The sequence below is a fragment of the Notamacropus eugenii genome, chromosome 4 (genome assembly GCF_028372415.1).
Source record: "Notamacropus eugenii isolate mMacEug1 chromosome 4, mMacEug1.pri_v2, whole genome shotgun sequence".
Classification (NCBI taxonomy): Eukaryota; Metazoa; Chordata; class Mammalia; order Diprotodontia; family Macropodidae; genus Notamacropus; species Notamacropus eugenii.
Window position 1 is genome coordinate 185,982,645 of NC_092875.1, and position 21,377 is coordinate 186,004,021.

Genomic DNA, 21,377 nt, shown 5'->3' on the forward strand with positions numbered 1-21,377 from the left:
TTAATTATCTACTGATTCTAGCCTAGTCCCAGGACAGGGCTCCCAAACTGAATGGATTAGGTGGGGATGAGGAGGTCTCAGGTGCTCTGGTCTAGAAGAGTGTTGATGCCCACTTGAAGGTCAAGGGGCTTGCAGGACTGTCAGTTTGACACCTCTGGTCTAGAGCATTCTGTTCCTAGTGGGGACAAGAAACGCATCGACAGTACAGGTGGAGAGATTCTTGTGCTAGACAGACCCAGGTGTACTAGTAGATGACTCTATACTGCCAACAATACTTTATACAATGGCTATGAAGCATAGATCTGTGAGCTTATTGCTATGGGTATTTCTTCTCTCAGTACAAATTGTAACCCATCCTTACTTTCTTATGCTATATAATCCTCTTCCTTTGTCTTCCATGATATGTCACAGGTCCTTCTTGGAGAAGCTACCCATTGTGCTTTCATCTAGATGTTTTTTATATTTGGTGGGTACAAGTTTAATACTCAGACTTCCCATCTCTTATGTCTCCCCCTCTTGCCACATGAGAAGCCCACCTCCATTTTTGGTCATACATTTTGTTGGTTATATCTCTTAACTCCATTTATGTATATCTTCTTAGTGGAAATACGTCCCATATAAGGTCAAAATCTTAGAAGGATTACCTACATATCGAGAGAACTTGGATATATTTCTGATTGGGGATGATAAGTGTGCTGACAATTCAGCATTTCCTTCCTCTTGTAGCTACCATCAATCAGTTAGTCAACCAACAAACATTTATTTAGGGTTCACTCATCCTGGGCCATTTCCCATGGTTCTGCTCTATAACTAGCCACTGGAACCGGATGGCTCCAAAGGAGAAAGTGAGGCTGGTGACTTTGCACAGCCCTGCCTCTCTTAAATCCAATTCGCTTGCATGTCATGACATTACCTCCCTGATATGATGGTCTTCTTCATGACTGATGAACAAACAACAATTTAAAGCTCATTATATATCTGTACTAAATTACAAAGATTACAAAGAAAAAGCAAAAACACTTTCTGCCCTCAAGTAGCTTTACATTCTAATGGGGGAAGCAACAGGTACAAATATAGTTTTACACAAGATACCTACAGAGCAGACAGAAGGTAACCTGTGATAGAAGGGCACTAGCAGTTGGGAATGCAGGAAAAAAGCCTGTAGAAAATGGTATTTGAGCTTATTAATCACTCCATTCCCTTTTGATTACCCACAAATTCATTTTTCCCCCCAAAACTGACACTGCAAGTCTCACAACCATACGACATTTTCAGGAGAACATTTGTATTAAAAAGATGGATTTTTGTGTCTGGGAGCAGCTTGGGATAATTAAATGCTCCATTCAATTTCCCAAGTGCCATCAAGCACTAGATCTCATCATCCTATTCATTTCTGAGCTCAACTCATTATACATATGAAATGCCTTTCCAAAATATATATTCTGATGTTCTGACTCAACGAATTGGCCCTATTCTAGACAGAAACATTTTTTATCTACTTGGTTTTCACTGTATGTATGGTTAAGATAATTTCTTTTGAAATAATCATAGATTTCATTGAATAAGTCCTCCAATGTTCTGGGGCTTGATGCCATCAGCACAATATCATCCCCAAACAGGAGAATATTCAGGTCCTCCTGAGGTGTAGGGAATCCTTTGGACATTTGGACCTTACGTAGGACATTTTCCATGGTTCTTCTGGGTGAGGATATGTCTCCTAGAATCATGTCTTGTTTAACAATAATCATAGTGCTGCTAAACAATTATATCTGTGGTTGCATTTATTACAGAGTCTTGTATGATCTTAAAACATGTTGGGAATGGAAGCTCAATTCCAGGTGGACAGTCTCGGGCGGGTAAAGGTGGGAACTTCTAAATCTTAGAGTTCTCACGAGACCCCCCAGGAAACGACTGGGAATAGAGGTGAACCGAGCTATCTCGTGTATTTCCGCCTCTTCCCATGAGAAACGTGATGGGAGAGAGCTCTCCCCGCCCTCGAGATTGTCCCGGATCTGGGCACACTATTGTTATCTAACAGCACGGTATTCAGATGCAAACTATGCTGCTGGAGGGTTTAAGTAGGATCAGGAAAGCCTGAAAGTGCTCTTGGGTGGAGGGGCCACGTGTGAGGACAACAAGGCTCCGCTTTTCCTCTCTCTTCTCTCCCTTCCCCCTCTCTCCCCACTTATACTTCTACTTCCAATCTCTTATTGTAAGATCTTTGCCTCCTTGGGAGATTCTTCGCTCCCTCCTAAGGAAGAATTCCCCTGCACTTGTAACTAGACCCTGAAATAAAGCTCAACCCTTGTTCGACTCTGGAACGTCCTTTCTCTCATACGAGCATCCGGTTTGGCCAACCGAAGACCTCGGGATAGAGGTAAGAAGACTCGGGTAGCCCTCAGGCCTCTAGGCCTGGCAAAAACATGCATGAGAAACCCCTCATTAGAAGGGAACCATTAAGGCTACATTTTGTCATATGGAATCAGGTCCTTTTTGTAATAAATATTCCAGTGAAATCTTTGGAATGGTGGAGAAAACATTGAATGTAGAGACAGAAGACTTGGGTATAAATCTTATTTCACTATCTGTGGGCAAGTCATTTACTCTCTCTGGGTCTCAGTTTCCTCATCTGTAAGAGAGGGAATTGAATTAGATGACCTCTAAAGGGCAACTAGCCCCATTATTTCTTGAGAGATAGAAGGAGAAGAAATGGAAACAGTGTCAGGTTTATATTTTTGGGCTCAAAGATCACTGCAGATAGCAACTACAGCCATGAAATTAAAATTTCCTTGGAAGGAAAGCTATGGTAAATCTGGACAGCATACTAAAAAGCAGAGATATCACTTTGCTGACAAAGGTCTGTATAGTCAAAGTTATCGTTTTTCCACGCCACGAGAGTTGAACCATAAGGAAAAATGAGCACTGCGATATCAACACTTCGGAATTGTGGCAATAGAGAAAACTTTTGAGAGTCCCATGAATTGTAAGGAGATCAAATCAGTCAATTCTTAAAAGAAATTAATTCAGACTATTTATTGGAAGGACAAATACTGAAGCCTAGGTACTTTGGCCACAGAATAAGAAGACAGAACTCATTGGGACAGACCCTCATATTGGGAAAAATGAAGGCAAAAGGAAAAGGGGCTGGTGGAGGATAAGATGGATAGATAGTGTAATAGAAACAACAAACATGAACTTGGACAGACTTTGAGAGATAGCAGAGGATAGAAGGACTTGGTGTGCTGTGGTCTATGGGGGTCACAAGGAGTAGGATATGACTGAATGACGGATCCTGTGATTTCTCAGTCGCAGGTGACTTCCAAGAGGTGGCCTGCTGTATGAAGTTGTGAAAGCCTGATTATCTCCCTCTTATATTTTTATTTAGGCTGTCCTTAGTCTAGTACAGCATATGCATAGGTCATTCTCATAAAGGTTTTCTAAAGATGAGAAGGTACACATACAGGGCAACAGTTCTTGGCATCCTCTTTGATCTCCTTTTTTGGGTATTAATTGTTGGGAAAGTGCTTGCTGAACTTCAAAGCACCATATAAATGTGTTACTGTTATTAAATTCAAAATAGCAGTGTGGTCTAGATGATCCTAAAGATCTTTTCCAGGTTTGACCATCTTTTGTTAAGATGTACCCTTCACTGTGGGAGAAACAAGAGAAGCCTAAACACTGTCTGCCTGGTAGTTGGGAAAGAATAATGCATACAAAGCAATAAGAGACCATGTCTGTAGAGACTATATGTGTTTATATACCACACACACACACACACACACACACACACACACACACACACACACACACACACACACACACACACATATGGTAGGTGCCCAGACAAGACAGAGATTAATGTAGCTAAAGAAATCAGAAAGGCCTTATCTCTGTGTCTCTGAACCAATTTTCTCTCATACCTGGAATGCACTCCCTTCTTACCTGTCTCTTAGAATTCCTAGTTTCCTCCAAAACTTAGCTCACACAGAATCATCTGTAGAATCCCATTTTGATGCCTCTAAGAGATAATGTTCTCATTATCCCCAATTACTGTGTGTGTAAATGTATTCTTTACCCCTTTCCCTCAACCATGTAAGCAACTCAAGGGCAGATACTGGAGTAGTTTGCCATTTCCTTCTCCAGCTCATTTTACAGATGAGGAAACTGAGGCAAACAGGGTTAAGTGACTTGCCCAAGATCCCATAGCTAGTAAGTATCTAAAGCCAGATTTGAACTCTGGTCTTCCTAGCTTCGAGTCTGGTGTTTTATTCACTGAACCACCTAGCTGCCCTTGGAGACTAGCTTGTTTTATTGTCAGATTTACTTCCCATAAGTCATGTTTAATTCCCTGTAGATTTCCTGTGGTATTATAATCTATGCTCACAGATTTCCATGGTGGAAGACTGTGATCATATTACAATATAGACTTTCCCCAAATATGGTACAGTAATCCATCCTTGGAACAGAAATCTTATTCCATGACAAGTGCTATGGATCTCTGAAATGACAAATGCACATCTATTGTCCCCTTCAGCCCCATCACTGTGGGTACTCTTATAGTTTGAGGGACTGGGAACAGTAAGTTTGGGGTCACCTACACTAAGGATGAGATGTGTTAGAGTCTTTTACTGTGTGGGCAGGAGGTCAATATTGTAATTCAAACAGAGATCAAAGCCAAGACCGATGAGTCTGTCTGGAACTGAAAAAGCCAGAGGCTAATTATAAATGGAGGCAGGAATTATCTCAGCAGGGTCTGAGAAGACATTAATGTGATGGAATAGAAAGAGTGGAATCTAAGGACTTGGGTTCTAAAGCTACTTCTGCCACTTACCATGTGTAAGTGGCATCTACTTGGGCATCTATGTTTAATCTCACTAGGCCTCAGTTTCTATATCTGTAAAATGAGGAGACTGGTTTTAAAAACTGAAGAACTTTGATCTTTGTAGTGACCAATTGTGACTCTGGAGGACTGATGATGAAGCATGTTATCTACCACCTGACACAGAGGTGATGAAATCAAGGTGAAACATACTTTTTGCACACGGCAGATTGTGAATTTGCTTTGCTTGACTGTTTGTTACAGGGATTTTTTTTCTTTTTATGTTTGGAAGAGAGGCAGATAAAGGAGGGAGAGAGGAGAGTTAATATTGAAAAAAAAGACAAAAGAAAAGAGGGTCATTGAAGCACTTTAAAAATTCACCAAAGAGAATGGAAGGAAACCCAGATAAGCAAGACTACTTTGAAATGAAATATTAAATTTCTTCTGAACTGTTCCTATTCCCTTCAGGATCAAATACAAAGTGCTCTGTCTGGCATTCAAAGCCCTTAATATGCTAGCCCCTTCCTGCCTTTCCAGTCTTCTTTCACCTTACTCCTCAAGACATACTCTTTGATTTCTGGCTGTTCCGCAAACAGCATTCTCTCTGGCTGCCTCTCTATAACACTCTCCCTCATCTGCTCTGACTATGGACTGCCTGGGCTTCCCAAAGTCCCAACTAAAATCTCACCTTCTACAGGAAGCCTTCGCTATCCCTCTTCATTCTACAGCCTTCCCTCCATTTATTATCTCATCTTTATCCTGTATGTAGCTTGTTTTGTATATATTGTTTCCCTCATTAGATTAGGCGTTCATTGAGGCCAGGAGCTACTTTTACCTCTTTTGGTAATTGTAGTGCTTAGCAAAATGCCTGGCACACCTACTGCTTGATAAGTTGTTATTAATTGATTAATAAAAGTGTGTTATTTTGACTTGACTTATGGACAGAAGCAAAAAGACAAGTAAAAAAAAATAGTGTGTCCCTATGATGACAACATGAAGCTCGAATTGTCTTTTTCCAATTAGAATGCTGTCATTTCCCCCATCAGCCTTAGTTCTTTGGGCTTTGAGGTTAGTGTTCTCATTGTTCCTTATTTTATTTTGAAGGGACCCCTAATAGCTGTCACATACATGACTGTATACAAATTTGCATCTGACTGAACTTGGAGTTACAAAATCTCAGCTCTACCAGAACATGGCTTCTCAAGATGCATTGAAATGGATTTCTACAAGACTTTAAAACAGAGAGAAAAGGCAATTTCACCACAGCCCAATATGGCCAAAATAATAGATAAAAGAGATATCAAGTATGTGATTTTTCTCCAAGGCAGGGACACGGATTAATGCTTCATTCCCCTTCAGAGCAGAGCTCTGCGTATCACAGGTGCTTACTAAATGATAGTTTAATGAACATTGAGGAATGTGACTTTGGCAATGGAATTTTTTTTTTTATTGAATTCTAGAGCTGTCATCCTTCTGGACACATGACCATCATATGGAAGATTTAGGTATTCCCAGGTTCCCAGTGACTGCTGCAAATGGAAACTTAGGGTTGTGGCTAATGATGGTGATGATAGCAGTAGTAAAACACCACAGCTACAATAACAGCTAACATTCATATGGCCTTATTATGGGCCAGGCAGGATTTAGAGCTGAAAGGGGCTATGCAGATCATCCACCTTCCTCATCTTACTAATAAGGAGACTAAGTCTCAGAGAAGCTAAGTAACCTGCCCTAGATTACATAGGTCATAAGCAAAAGAGCCAAAATTTGAAGCTAGGACTTTGACTGAAAATCCATTTCTGTTTCCATTATACCATGTTGTTGATGTCTCTAAAAACTGGTAAAAGAGGAGATTGCAATAACCATTTGGGCATCTGTAACCATGACATGTCTGAACTGTTTTGAGAATCCCAAGACTTTAAGATTCTAATAATGATCAATTAAGGCAGATATTCTTTTTTCAAAATTTCCTGAGGTGTTGTCAGATGCCCAAACGACTTTAGCTCTGTGACCATCCAATCCCATAACATCTGGATGAAAATCCTAGAGACTTGGAGAGAAGGGGGAGGATAGTCAAGCGTCAGCTTGGATGTCTTTCTTACGTGATGTCTTATTCTTTCTACACGCCTCTAAATGGCAGATAATTGAGGATCAGGTCATGACTGGTTTCCTTGTTTCAGATTCCGGGGCTGAACTGTGAGTCAATGGGAACTCTTGTTCAGCTGATTGTGAATATCCATAGCAACAAGAATGTTTGTCCTGAGACAAGGGCTTCTCGGGCAGTGAATAATGATGATGAGGCTGAATGCTTTCAGAAAGCCACTAACTGGCAGATAGAGCCTTTCTTATAAAAAGCGGCTGATCTTTTCTATGTTGAAGAAAAAGAGCAAACATAAAATGTCCCAAGAACCTACAAAATGGAAGTGCTTCCTACCAAATGTCGTGCTAGTTAGATATTGACTTGCCAAAATGCTTCTGAGAATTAGCATAGTTTGATATCTTATGACAATCCCCTAATCAAATTTTGGGACTGTGCTTAGGGAATTGCACATATGTCCTTGTTAGTGGTAGCCTGGACTCTCTGAGGTCCTCAAAATTCCATGTTGAGTACTAATAAAACAGCTTTCCTGCTACAAGGAGAAAAGGCTTCTGATGCTTATATAATGGGTGAAGTTTTATTTGTATCTCTCCGGGTAAAACACAGGGCTTTAAATACAGTAGACATTTCATGAGAGGTTATTGAATAAATATTGGGAAAGATACATTACAAACAAAATGGGGTACTTCTCTTGCTTACATGGACTTCCCTTGTGGAGGCAAAACTCCATGGGATCAACCAGCTTGTCAATGTCCCTTTAACACCAAGTGTCAAAAGGTACTGTGTCTTTCTTCATATAAGAAGTCCATCAGATTGCTGTTACTACATCTTGAACTGCAACTTGAACTCAGGCAGAGACAGTAATTTGAAACTTCTGGCCAACAATCTTCATCCCTTAAGTTGTATTTGAAGTCTTTAAAGTCTTTATTTGATTCGAATCTGCATATTTTCCACCTAAATGGAAATTTTCCATCATTGGACTTTTTTGTTTTTCTGTTTTTACACTGATTTGAGTTAATGATGGGTGGCTAATTAGCAATAGCTCTGGTCATGTTCATTAAAGAGCAGAATTTTGTCCTTGGTTTCTCCTTCTTTACTCCTTTTCTCTTCCCCCTCAACATTATGGTATAACCAGAATAAGTGTCTATTCTAGTCACCCATTTGGGTAGCCATAATGGCAACTTTAACTTGAAATTTCCATTTCCATTTGGAATTTCAAAAAATGTGATGTAATTGATGCAAAGTGAAAACTGAAGACTAGGCTCACATTTAATTACCAGTTTGTCAAGATGATGATGATGGTGATGGAGGTCTAGAGGAAAGAACATTGAACTCAATGTCAGGACCTGAGCTCCTATCTTGTCTCCAATATTTGTATTGCACCTGGAACCTCTATCATACATGGGGCCACAGAAAGTGACTATGGATTCAAGTTTCTTTCTGAGTTAATTTGTACTCAGAACCATAGCTGATGATCTTCCAAAAATAGGTTCACTTTTATAAGACCAGAGGACACATTAACTCAAAGCTAAAAACATTTGGTCAAACAGCACCAAACTGATATGAAAAGATACTATTCTTGTACCATTGAGACATATTCACATTCTTCCATAAAATACTATATCACCAGTGGGGGAGGGTATACATGAATGACAGTGAAATACATGGATCACATCACATACACATAGAGTACACAATATGTAATACATGTAGGAGCCATACATGGCTCCCCATAACAATTACTTGCCTACATGTACTAGGAAAATATGTGTCTGGGACAACTTATGATACCTGTGACACTGTAGGGCTGCTAATATCTTCTGGTGTTGTCACTGTGCTTCTCTCTGTTCTCTGCCAGGTGTTGTATCACCTCTGTTCATCATGTCATGTCTTCTGGGTTTCTTTATCAGTAGCCTAGTTGTGGAGCTGCTGTTTACTATCATATGCTGTTCTTCAGCTATTCAGTCTTTTCAGGAGCATCTGCTGTAGTGTAGTGCCTAGTAAGCCTCCCTTGGCAACAGAGAGCTAAAACTGTTTTAGTGCAAAGCTGAGAGCTAAAAGTCACAAACACTTAAGCAAAAGCCAGTAGAAGCCTCAGGTTATTTTTATTATTGATCTTTTTTTCTTATGCCAGCTTAAATTTCTTGACTCCAGCCAAGTATGTTGTTTTGGGCTAGAAAATTCCTTTTAATTTTTGTCAAATCCCTGATTAGTTGTCTATATCCACAAAACTCATTTTAGGTTGTCCACTCAACAAAATCTTACAAGAACTGTTTGAGTGCTGGAGTAATGAGACTTTTTCAGTTCCCATAATCTTTCCTGATTGACGCTCAAATAAATTTAAGAGCATGTACAAAAGAGCTAGAAGAAGTGATCTGGGTCTTACCTTTGTCTTTTTTCTACATTCTTTCCTTTTTATATATACTTGCTAGTCATGGTTTATTATTCTATCACAAATGTTCATGTATCTCTAGATATATAATTATAGATGAGGCATTTAACCTCTTTTGAAGCTTATTTTCCTAATCTGTAAAATGGGCATAATTCAATAAAAAAACCCCACCTAAATAAAGCATGTAATATGTTTAGGGTGTGAAAGATTCTTGCATATTACTTTACAAGATGAAGAAAACGAGGAAAAAGCTTTGTACATTGCTACATAAATAAGCTATTTTTTTAAATCAAAAAGTGATGACTTCTTAATAATTAATGAGTCCATGACCTTTGCTTGCCTAAAAACTGCTATGAAGATAAATTGGATGATTTTGGAAGGTGCTTTCAATATATCATTGAGGTTACTAAGGCTAGGAAGATTTTTTTTTTGAAGAATAAAAACTCAGTAGAATTCATAGGCTCTTTTGTGAGAATGGGAGGCTAAGACATTTATTCATTAAAATTTTCTTAGTGCCATTACTTTCATTGCAAATATTCTCCCTTTTCCAGCAGCTTCTAAAAATCATGTGTTTTCTTTTAAGCCAGTATTTCCTCACTTTCATTCTTTATGTATTCCCAAAGTTCTTTTTGGTACTATAGAACTTTTGAGACTTTTTGGGATGTGGGGGCATTCAGGGAAGATTGGTAACTGTGGCACGAGGGCTCCCAAGCCTTTGCAGGGCTGTTTTCCACCTTTGGTGTCCACTTGATTCTCCAACTCTCATCTGTCTGTAGCATGCATAATGGTCATACTCTGGTAAACCATTTTGGCAGATGGGTAAACCAGGTTAAGAATAACCTATGGGCTCAAACCTATTGGTGAATTGGGGTGTGTGTACCCCAAGCATGTGAGGACTTCCTTAGGTGGAATGGGCCGATGAGAATAGTTTATTCCAATTACCATGAAGGCATCTGAAGCAAGTGCTGCAGAGTGCTTAGAGCTTGGTTGGACATTGATGACGCCAAGGTCATCCACTGCATCCTGGGCCATGGCCAATTGTCATGACTTTTTTTTTGCCACTGAACTTTGATGACTCTGGAAGACAGAGTGAGGTCCATGACTTTGAGCAACTTTGTCTCACTTAAATCCGATTTATGCGTGAGTCAAAAGATATCACCCATACCATTTTGTCATTTTTACCTATCTCAAAGTCCGTAAATGACAATGCACCAGCTGTGGATACACTGGGAGCTGTGGTCACAACTCTGCATACAGTTGGCCCAGGCTATAGGATTGTCTTTTTTCTAGACTGAAGCGGAAGTGGGATTTGACAGCCTCCTGGGTGTCTGAGTGGCTTTTTTTAAGGAATGCATTGATCATCTCCTGGTGTGGGGAAGGGGCTAGAAAAGGTGCCCTAAAAAGTGTCTGCTTCACCCAATCCTAGCTTGCTTACCATGGCGGGCAAAGATCCTATCCAGTGGCCAAAACACAGAAAAATGTACAAAAACTTTTGTAAAGATGATTCTACTTACCATAGGTAGATGGAATATGGGTATTTTTATGGATAACCTGAAATCCAGTTGACCTGAAAAACCAACAGGTCTTGTTGTGAGAATACTCAGCAGGTACATCACATCCAAATAGCAGCCTCAAGTGAAACAAGGCTGGCAAATGAAGAACAGTTACCAAAATCAGAGCTAAAAATGTGCTTTTCTGGAATGGCCACAATGAGGGGGAGCTCCAGGGAGCTGGCATAGGTTTTGCAATCTAAACTAAATTAATCAACAAGCTTGTATACCTCCCCAAAAGGAGTGAGGGACAGGCTCATAACAATGTAATTGTCACTTGCAGGAAAGCCCCACACCACCACCATCAGTGCATATACTCTCATCATGATGAACCCTGATGAGGTCATAGAAAAAATTTATGAAGACCTGGAGACTCTCATCACCAGTGTGCCCAAAAGAGAATAAGTTTGTAATCCTTTTGGAGGGAGTGGATCAGACATGACTATGAGCTTATCAGATGTAGGTCAGATGAAGGCAAGAGGGCACAGGACAAAAAAATGGAAATTGGTACAGAGTCAGTCTGAGTCTTATCCTCCAGCCACTTTTGTGATGTTAGATTTCATAGTGAAGTTGTATGTTCTTTGGATATGAGCCAGGCCCAGGGCCCACCTGAGTAATACTTATGGAGATGAGAAGCACACAGGCAGTTAGGGCAGTGGGCAGAATGTGCCTGGATCAGAGAGACAGAGAGTAGGGTCATGGTCTATGACATGCCAAGAGAAATGGAGTCAAACATTTCTAGTGGAGGTTATCAATAGAAACACATTAGTAGTAGTTAGTAGCAGTTTAGTGAATAGAACACACCAGCCCTGGAGTCAGGAGGACCTGAGTTTAAATCCAGCTTCAAAAACTTGATACTTACTAGCTGTGTGACCTTGGGTAGGTCACTTAACCCCAACTGTCTTATCTTCTCCCCTCCAAAAAAAGAAAAAAAAAGAGAAGAAACACATGGCTGTATATACACACCCATGCATGGGCATTGATGACACTTTGCTCTTCAGAATTCCCAAAGAATAGAGTTTGTACATATAAACGAAACACAATCTGACATATTTAAATTTTATAAATGATATTGATGTATTTTGTTTTTACATAATCTTTATTTAGACATGCATATAGATATACCTATATACATATGTGTATGTGTATATACAGATATATGTTGTTATATATATAAATATATAGTGTATATATATACTGAATATATGTGTATGCATGTATATATGTAATATATTATACATTTATATATTAAAGATATATAACATATATAATTATGCATATATATAATTCACCTTTATATGTGTTATCTTTTTGATTAAATTGTGAACTCCTTGAGGGCAGGGACTATCTTGTGCTTTTCTTTGTACCTTCTAGTGCTTAGCACATAGTACGTGCTTAATAAATGTTTATTGACTGACAAGGGAGTAACATGATTTTTAGAAAACTTATTTTTGTCCTATGTTGTAGATGGATTGAAGAGAAGAAAGACTGGAAGTGAAAAGAATTGCTAGGAGGATATTACAATAGTCTGAGGAAGCTGTAGCAAGGCTCTATACTTGTGAATGTGAATGGAGAAAAGGGGATGGATGGGTCAGATGGGCTGGATTAGAAGTGACAATATTTAACAACTGGATACACCCACATGCTCTTTGTTGTTTGTCCTTTGTTTTTGAAGAAGACCAATGACCTCATGGTTGATGACTTCACTAGTGTATGAACTGGATTTGAGTGAGTCAGAGTTGCACAGAGTAGGCAACCTCACTCTCTCTTCTAGAGTGATGGAAGTCAAGTGGCAAGGCAAAAAAAGTTAAGATGATAAGCAATGGTCCACAATACAGTGGATGACCTTGGCATCTTCAGAGTCTGATCAAATTCTAAGCACTCCCCAATATCTGCTTCAACTGTGTTTATGGCCATGGGAATCAATTGTTCTCATTCACGTGCTTGAGGTAGACATTCCCCTAACTCACCTCCGGGTTGGAGGCCTGTCAGTTATACTCAGCCTGGTCTGGCCCATCTGCTGACATGGTTTTACTAGAGTGTGGCCACTGCACATTCTACAGCTTCTTGGAGTCACAGGTGAGAGTTGAGTGCCAGGTGGACACCAAAGGTGGATGAACAGCTCTGAAAAGGGCTTGGCAAGTCCTTACACACACATACACACACACACACACATACATACTCACATGCACACACATACCCATTATTCTCTAATGTCAGGAAAGAAAAAAAATATTCAAAGAAGGGTGAGGAAGAAGAAAGAGTGAAACCTGACTTTGAGGTTGCTGACCTGGAGCACTGGAAGCATAGTGGTACCCTTGGAATTAAAAAGGGAAATTTGGAGGAGTTGTATGCTTAGAGGGAAAAGATAATGAGCTCCATTTTGGAGGCATTGTATTTGAAATGCAGATGAGACATCTAGATGGAGCAGACAGTTGGTGACGCAGGTCTGTACTTCAGGAGAGAGATTAAGGTTGGATTTATAGAATCATCTGTCTAGAGATGGTTATTGAACCTAAGCGAGCTGAGCCAAAAAGAGAAAGACAACAGAGATGGCGGAGAAGAGAACCCAGGACAGCATCTTGGAGAGTACCCCTGGTTAGGGGGCAGGAGAGAGGTGATGATCCAGCCAAGGAGAAGAAAGAGAGTATTCAGGATCACAGAAAATGAAAATAACACAATAACACATGCTTTACTGCTGGATAAAACAAGACGTTGCTGTTGTTTTAACTTGACAATTTTCTCCAAGCCACCTGAGATTTAAATTTAACTTGGTGATCTTTGCGTGTTTTGACATTTGAAAAATCACAATGTCATTGAGACTATCTCCTTGCAGAGTCTGTTCAATTACCACAGACTATACCAAAATAGGAAACTAGTCTCAACTGTCTATTTCCTGTCAAGAAGGAATGTTTCCCCCCTGGAGCATGTTGGGAGGGGGCATAAAATAAACCGTGTCATTTTCAAAAAAGAGAGACCATGTGTTCTGATAGAAAAACAAAGCCAAAACCATAGGACTGTTTTTTTTTTTAGAAGCTTAGGCTTTTATTTCCAGTTGTAGCATTAAACTGGCGGTGTGATCATTGGCAGATGATTAAATGTCTCTGAACCTCAGTTTCTCTTTCTATACAATAGGAGAGTTAGACTATGTGGTATTTGAGGTCTTTTCCCGTTTTATGATTCTAAAAATAGCAAGTGACTGGACAATAGCTGTTTCGCCTGACTTGTGTCCGTTTCTCATCCACTGACAAGTCTACCTTCCTTGTGGCTACAGCTGAGTAGAAGTTAGGTAAGAAAAAGATTGTGCAGGTAATCAGACAGGGCCCTGACCTGGAAGCTAACAACTTGTGTTTTCATTATTAACAGAATCATTAACAATTCATCTGCATCGGACACTGGGTGGGGTACCATCTGGTGTTCACCCATGGGGAACAAGGGTGGAACTTTGGGGTTCAGTTTCACCATCCACAAAATGGCTCTGACAATATCTATTTCTCTAACCCTGAGAGCTGTTCTGAGGATTAGTGGCAAAATAAACCACTCTGAGCTTATTAGATAAAAGGGATTGTTTTTTCCTACTGGCTTATATTGTAAATTCCAGTATATTTAATAATGCAGTAGAACTTTACAAATGAATAGCGAGGTTTCTTTCATTTTTTTTTTATCAGTCTTATAACCACTCTCACCATTTATATCTCTGCAGTGGCCATGAGTCCAGCCCAGCATGGCCATGGTACTTCTACCTGCCCCCTCCCCTAATCTACCATTTTTATATGCTAATGAAAGCAAAGTTAGGAGGAAAGCTGGCAGTTTAAAAATGAGAAATCAGAAATATATTCAACTTTGCTTTCAGAATGGATATGGGTTTTCATTTAGTCTTAATGAAGGCTGTTCCAGTCCTCTTATAACAAGGGATAGGGCAGGGAAAGGAAAGGGCAAGAAACATTTATTAAGTGCCTACTATGTGCAAGGTACCTAGTTAGGCATTGCTACAAATATTATCTCTTTTGACCCTCACAGACATCCTGTGAGGTAGGTGCTACTATTAACTTTTAACAGTTGAGGAAACTGAGGTAGTCAGCAGTTAAGTGGCTTTCCCAGGTTCACATAGCTAGTGTCTGAAGTCAGACCAACTCAGGTCTTCCTGACTCCAGGCCCAGTGCTCTATCTACAATGCTACCAGTTGCCTCTGACATGGCTTCTTTGCTATGCCTAAAACAGGGCAGAGACATACCCTTGACTGTATAAGCAGGAGTCTGGGAGGAAAGGATGAGAAGGAAATGAATCCAGAGGATGTTTTTCTGGCCAAGAAGGCAGAGGAGGGCTTTGGGGAGGGGTTGTGGATCAGACACGGGCATCAGACATGAGCCAGATGGAGGCAAGAGGGAACATGACAAAAATCTGGAGATTGGCACAGAGTCAGTCTGAGTCTTACCCTCCAGAAACTTTCATTGTATAAGATTTAATACTGATTTTGTAGTGAAGTTGTGTGTTCCTTGTATATGAGGCAGGCCTAGGGCCAGAAGCCAAGCTTCTTTGGGCCTTAGGATTTTGGCTTGTCTGAAGATAAAAGAAAGTTTGATGCTGCTTGATATGAGAGGATTCCTCATAGCTGCTTTCAATCCATCAAGAAATCAGCAAGTGTTTATTAAGCAGCTACTAGGCGCCAGGTACTAAGCTAGGTTCTGGGGATACAAAGACAAAAACAAAACCATTCCTGCTCTCAAAGGACTTATGTTCTATTATGGGAGACAACATGTGCTTGTAAAAGTATGTGCAAAATGAATGCAATTTCATTGGGGGATGAGAGAGAGAAGAACTGAATAGCTGGGGTGGTTGGGGAGCGATGGAATTAGGAAAGGATTCATATACAAGGTGCCCTTGAGCTGAATTTTGAAGGAAATTAGGGATTCTGAGAAGCAAAAGTGAGGAGGGAATGCATGCTGGTTGGGGGAATGAGAGAGGGCAAAAGCACGGAAGTGGGAGATAGGTAAACAAGCATATGAACTGTGCACAGGCTAGTTTAATGAGTGTACAAGAATGTATAGTGTATAATAAGCCTGGAAGAGGTAATGTTTTTGTTTTATTCCTTTGTAATAAAAAAAGAATGATGAAAGAACCATATGTATGCCTTTGTGAGTTCCATTGACATGCCCCAGAGGAGGGGATAAAGGGTAGAGTTTCCCAAATGGGTGGGAGTAGAGTCAAGAATCTGACTAGATAAAACTACAGTAAACACCTAGACTTAGGAGACAAATCTTGCCACCCACAAAAGAAGCCCAGCTAAGGGGAGAGAGGGAGACATAGGACTTGGTGACAACCCCAAGTACCTACCTCTTATGTGGTGTGGTCCATGGAATCTTCAATCACTACCCTGAGGTTGGGATTGACAGCTTCATTAATAAACAGGATCAAGAAACAAGTTAGTTTTGCTGTTTGATGGAGTGGGTGGTGGGGAGAGAAGACAAAGGGAATAAATATTAAATTGCACCTACTATGTGCTAGGCACTCTGCCCTTTGATTTTCACAGTAACCTTGTGAGGCAAGTGCTATTACTATTTGCACTTTATAATTGAGGAAATCAAGGCAAAGAGGTTGAGATTTGTCTAGGGCCACACCGTATATGTCTGAAGTTGGATTTGAACTCAGGTCTTCCTTATTCTAGGCCCAATATTCTATCCTCTGCACCACCCTGTTGCCTGGTGAATAAAATATATCACATAATAGCAGGATTTAAACTCAGCGAAGGTGGTTTGGGATGGGGATATAAGGGATGCAATATGAACTCCAGGTCTTTTAGAACTCAAGATGATAGAAGACATTTCCAGATCCCTTCTGACTCTCTCCCTGAGTCACTCTGCCCCAACACGGTAACATAAGAACCTTTCCCTGGGCCAAGGAGATATTCTATATCCTGGATAAGCCCCTGCTCCACTGATAGCCTTTCTATTAATTGCATCTTCCCCAGCATTGTGGCCAGGAATTAATGAAATCAACATGAGGGACTAATGTATGTGTACTTAGGACTCAGGTCATGGTGTATGAAATGCCAAGAGGATTGGAGTCAAATGCGTTTAGCAGTGGTTATAGAATGGAAACGTGAGAGCTGTGTGTGTGTGTGTATACATACATACATACATATGTATATATATATATATGCACCTATGCATAGGCATTGGTTACAGTCTGTTCAGGATTTCCAAGGAAAAAAGTATGTCTATATAAACAAAACACAACCCAACATATTTAAATCTTTACAAATGATTTTATTGATAAATTTTGTTTTTGTATCACCTGTAGATATCAGTATATATGCATAAACACACAATATAAGTATATGTGTATATGTATAGATATATGTATATGTAAGTATATGCATACGTTTATATACATACAGTATATGTGCATGCACCCACAGACACCCCTCCCCCATCTACCCAGAGAGCTATTTCTTGTAAAAGAGAAAGAGAACGGGCAAAAAACCAACTCAGCAAAAGTAATGAAAACAATCATCAAATCCAGCAATACATATTGTAATTCCACATCCACAGCCCCCCATTTCTGAGAAGAAGAGAAGGAAGATTGAACAGCTCTTCGTTGGAGTGAGGCGTGATCAGCATGGAATAGCCACACAGTGTTCAATTTTTATTTTTTCTTGTTCTCATTTGCATTATTAGGATTGTGCTGGTTGTTTCCCTTGTTCTGCTTACTTCATATTTCCTCAGTTAATAGAAATCTTCTTTCTCAAGTCTTTATATACACTTTTTTTTTTTTAACATGTCAGTAATACCCTGTCACACTCAGGTACCACAATTTGTTTAATCATTCCCTATTGATGGGCATCTATTTTGTTTCCAGTTCTTTGTTATTATAACTATTTTTATGTAGGGACTTTCTTTCTATTGCAAAATATTTAAGTGCATAATTAGGTAGGATGGATGGAGTATTGGCTTTAGAGTCGGAGAACATAGATTCTTTAGTTATGACACTTATGAGCTGTATCTGGGACAAGCCAATGGCCCTGATAAGAACAGGAAGTCATTCATGTTGCAAGAGTGATGTGTAGGCTACTACTGAAGGAAAAGGAGTAGGCCAGGGAAGAAACAGGGCTTCCGTGGGAGGGAGGGAGAAGGGTTTTAAGTTTCTTTTAAAACTTTTTTTCTTTTTTGATTGTTTTAAGTTTCTGTTTTAAGTACTTATTCTTGCTAATTAGGTTCTAAGATTAGTTGTCTCTGTCTGTTAAAGGCGCACAAGGACCATCAATGCCTTTTAAATTTCGGCACCCTGGGATGAAGTCCCCACCTCCCTCCCTTGATTATAGTTCTGAGGGATGGTTTCAGCTAAGATGGGAATGAGGTGGGGGTCTTTAGGTCGTCAAGGCAGTGAACATGATGGATATGGTAAAGTCTGGAAGTCCTCCATTTGACCAAGGACTGCAGTGGTAAGGGCCTAAAGGATGGTGTGGCTAATGAAACCCACCTAGGCAGGGTGGCTATACTGCTACTCCCTGATCTCTTTACCTACAATAACCATGAAATCAAAGGACAAAAGTCAATAATATTTGTATTATTTCTAAAAGGTTCTGATGCTTCATAATCATTGAGAGTCTACGAGACGAAGAGTTTTCAGAAAATACCTCAAAGTTCCCATGAAAGTTCCCTTAAGACTTGCTAATATTGCTAGAATAAGCTAAGAGTTCCAATTAGTTTGAGATATTTCCTTAAAAACTGGGAATGAGGATCAAAATGAGCTTTGACAGGACCATCTCGTAAGCTAGAAATTATACCAGTGTTGTTTAAAGGAAATATTGTAAATTTTTTTTAAGGTAGAGGAGTGGGTGGAGCACTGGGCCTTGGAGTCAGAAAGATCTGAGTTCAGATCTCACCTCAGATACTTACTAGTTGTGTGACCCTGGGCAAATCACTTAACCTGTGTCTGCCTCAGTTTCTCCAATTGTAAAATAGGGATAATAATAATATTTACCTTCCAGGGCTGTTGTGAAGAACAAATGAGGTAATATTTGTAAAGTACTACTACTTAGCATAGTACCTGGCATGTAGCAGTTGCTTAATTAATGCTATTAGATTTATTTTTATGGGGCAACTAGGTGGTGCAGTGGATAGAATGCTAGAGTCAGAATTCTGGCAAGTGATTAAGTTCTGTACTAACACACACACACACTCACACACACACACTCACACACACACACTCACACACTCACACACACACACACACACACGCTGTTTAATAGAATGGGTTGAATGGGAACTGATAATTTTCCCTTTCCAGTCAGCTTGACAAGGCTACCTGGAGAAGCACATTTCCTCTGAACCTTCAGGAAGTCACCCTGTTCCCTGGGTAGTTTTGGCACCTCTCACATTAGTGCTGTGGAGCAAGGAAATGTCAAATCCTAGAGGCTTAGATTTGCAAGGGCTCAATACCTCCTCCCATCATGAATCTCATCTGTAACATCCCTGACAAGTGACCATCTAGCCTCCACTTAAACACTTAACAGGTCATTCATTGTCTCTTGGGGCAGCTATTCCATTTCGGTACAGCTGTAGTCATCAAGAAGCTTTTACTAAAGTTGAGTCAAAAATCTTTCTTCCTTCAAAGTCTACCCATTGGTATTAGTTCTCTCTGCTGGGACTAGATAAATCAAGGCAAACTCTCTTCCACATGACAGTACTTGAGACAGTCAGAGGATCATAGATGGGCAACTAGGAGAACATCAGAGGACAGCCACTCTTTTTACAGTTGAGGATAATTTGACCAAGGTCACAGTGATTGTATTTATTCAAGACAGGAGATAAGTTCAGGTCCTCTGATTTCTGAAAATTTCCTTTCTCTCCTCTTTCCTTCCTTCCTTCCTTCCTTCCTTCCTTCCTTCCTTCCTTCCTTCCTTCCTTCCTTCCTTCCTTCCTTCCTTCCTTCCTTCCTTCCTTCCTTCCTTCCTTCCTTCCCCTCTATCTCTCCTTTGCTTTCCTCCTTCCTTCCTTTCTTCCACAACACCAAATAAAATGATAAATATTTTCTTAAACCATTAAAATTCTTTGATTAAGTAGCAATCTCCTATATTCTCCCTGGAAATATTAAATGGAATATTTATCACACAATAGTAGAATATTTTTTTTCTTTCTTAGAGCTTAGTATAACCCAACATATTTAACCAAAGTGTTTAGTGTTTTTCCCTCCTCTTTTCCTTAATCTTTAATGTTGCATAAGCTTTTCAGAAGTATCTGTTGCTGTTGACATCCAAAGTAGCAAATATATTTAGCACAATACACTGGAGGGCAGAAAATAAACCATTTAATTAGCCTTTAGGGGATTTTCTTAGCTCACATGTTAAAAAGAAAATGAAAAGGGAAAGTGGTGAGCTTGTGACAGTAAAATCGAGGTTTTTGTGACCTTTTGGATGGCAGCCTCAGAGAATGAAGTCCTCTGACCCACTCACAAGACAGTGGATGAAAAAAAAATTAGCCCCAATTTATTTCTATGATCATTTACATGAACAAAATACTTATTGGACCCACTCAAAAAAAGGGAAAAATGAGCAAACAAATTTGTTACTCTGATTGTTAAATAAAAAGGGAATTTACAACTTATTGGAGTCTCTGGTCAAGGTCAACCTTAGGGAATAAGAGCTGTTTCCTCCAAATTAAGAAGGACATAGGCCACCATGTTCCCTTATTCTCTCGATATTATCTTTTACTCTTTACCCTTCCCTTTTCCCATGTGAAGAACTTGTCTGTTTAGCTACCCATGGCAACACCATAACAAAGCAGTGCAGTAATGAGTCATGTGACTGAATTAAGGAGGTGGCTTTCTGATGTTAGTAGATTGGACCTACTTGATTCAAAACTGACTTATTACTTAAAAAAGGACAAAATCCCAATGGTGACTTTTTGATCTGATATGTTAAATGTATGATTTTTTTCTCTCATCCTCGAAGGATGATGAGGAAGGGAAAGGCAGGGAAGGAAACAAGCAGGCATTTCAGTACTGATTATGTTCAAAAACCTGTGCTAATAAGCACTTTACAATCTCGTTGGATCCTCACAACTCTGGGATGCACAAGCTAATATTATTATTACTTATTAATATTCCCATTTCACAGCTGAGGAAACAGACAGAGGTTTAGTGACTTGCCAAGAATTACACAGTTTTAAGTGTCTGAGGCTAGATTTCAACTCAGGGCTTCATGACTCCAGGTCAGTGCTCTGTCCACTGTGCTACCTTGTTAAGGACCAAGCTGTAGAGATTTTAGTGAAAAAGGAAGTCAGTTGCACATGAACTAAAAGATTGGACATACATACTTTCAGTATATTAGGGTATGCAGGTCTTCTCAGCCCTTCTTGTAGGCCTCACCTCTGCTCTTCCTTTCCTGTGGGTGGGCCCTCTCCCTCTTTCTTTACCTTTCCCTCCCTCCTTCCTCCCTCCCTTCCTCTCTCTCTCTCTCTCTCTCTCTTTCTCTCTCTCTCTCTCTCTCTCTCTCTCCCTCTCCCTTCCTCTGCTTCT

General features: G+C 39.9%; 1 long non-coding RNA gene across 1 annotated transcript in view; it reads right to left on the minus strand.

The window, feature by feature from the left end:
- Positions 1–17,104: 17,104 nt before the first annotated feature.
- The window catches only part of LOC140500862 (uncharacterized), a 17,877-nt gene continuing 13,604 nt past the window's right edge, over positions 17,105–21,377 (minus strand). Inside the window, exon 2 of the long non-coding RNA XR_011965917.1 lies at positions 17,105–21,377. This exon is cut by the window's right edge and continues 5,298 nt beyond it. This is a non-coding gene — a long non-coding RNA (uncharacterized lncRNA).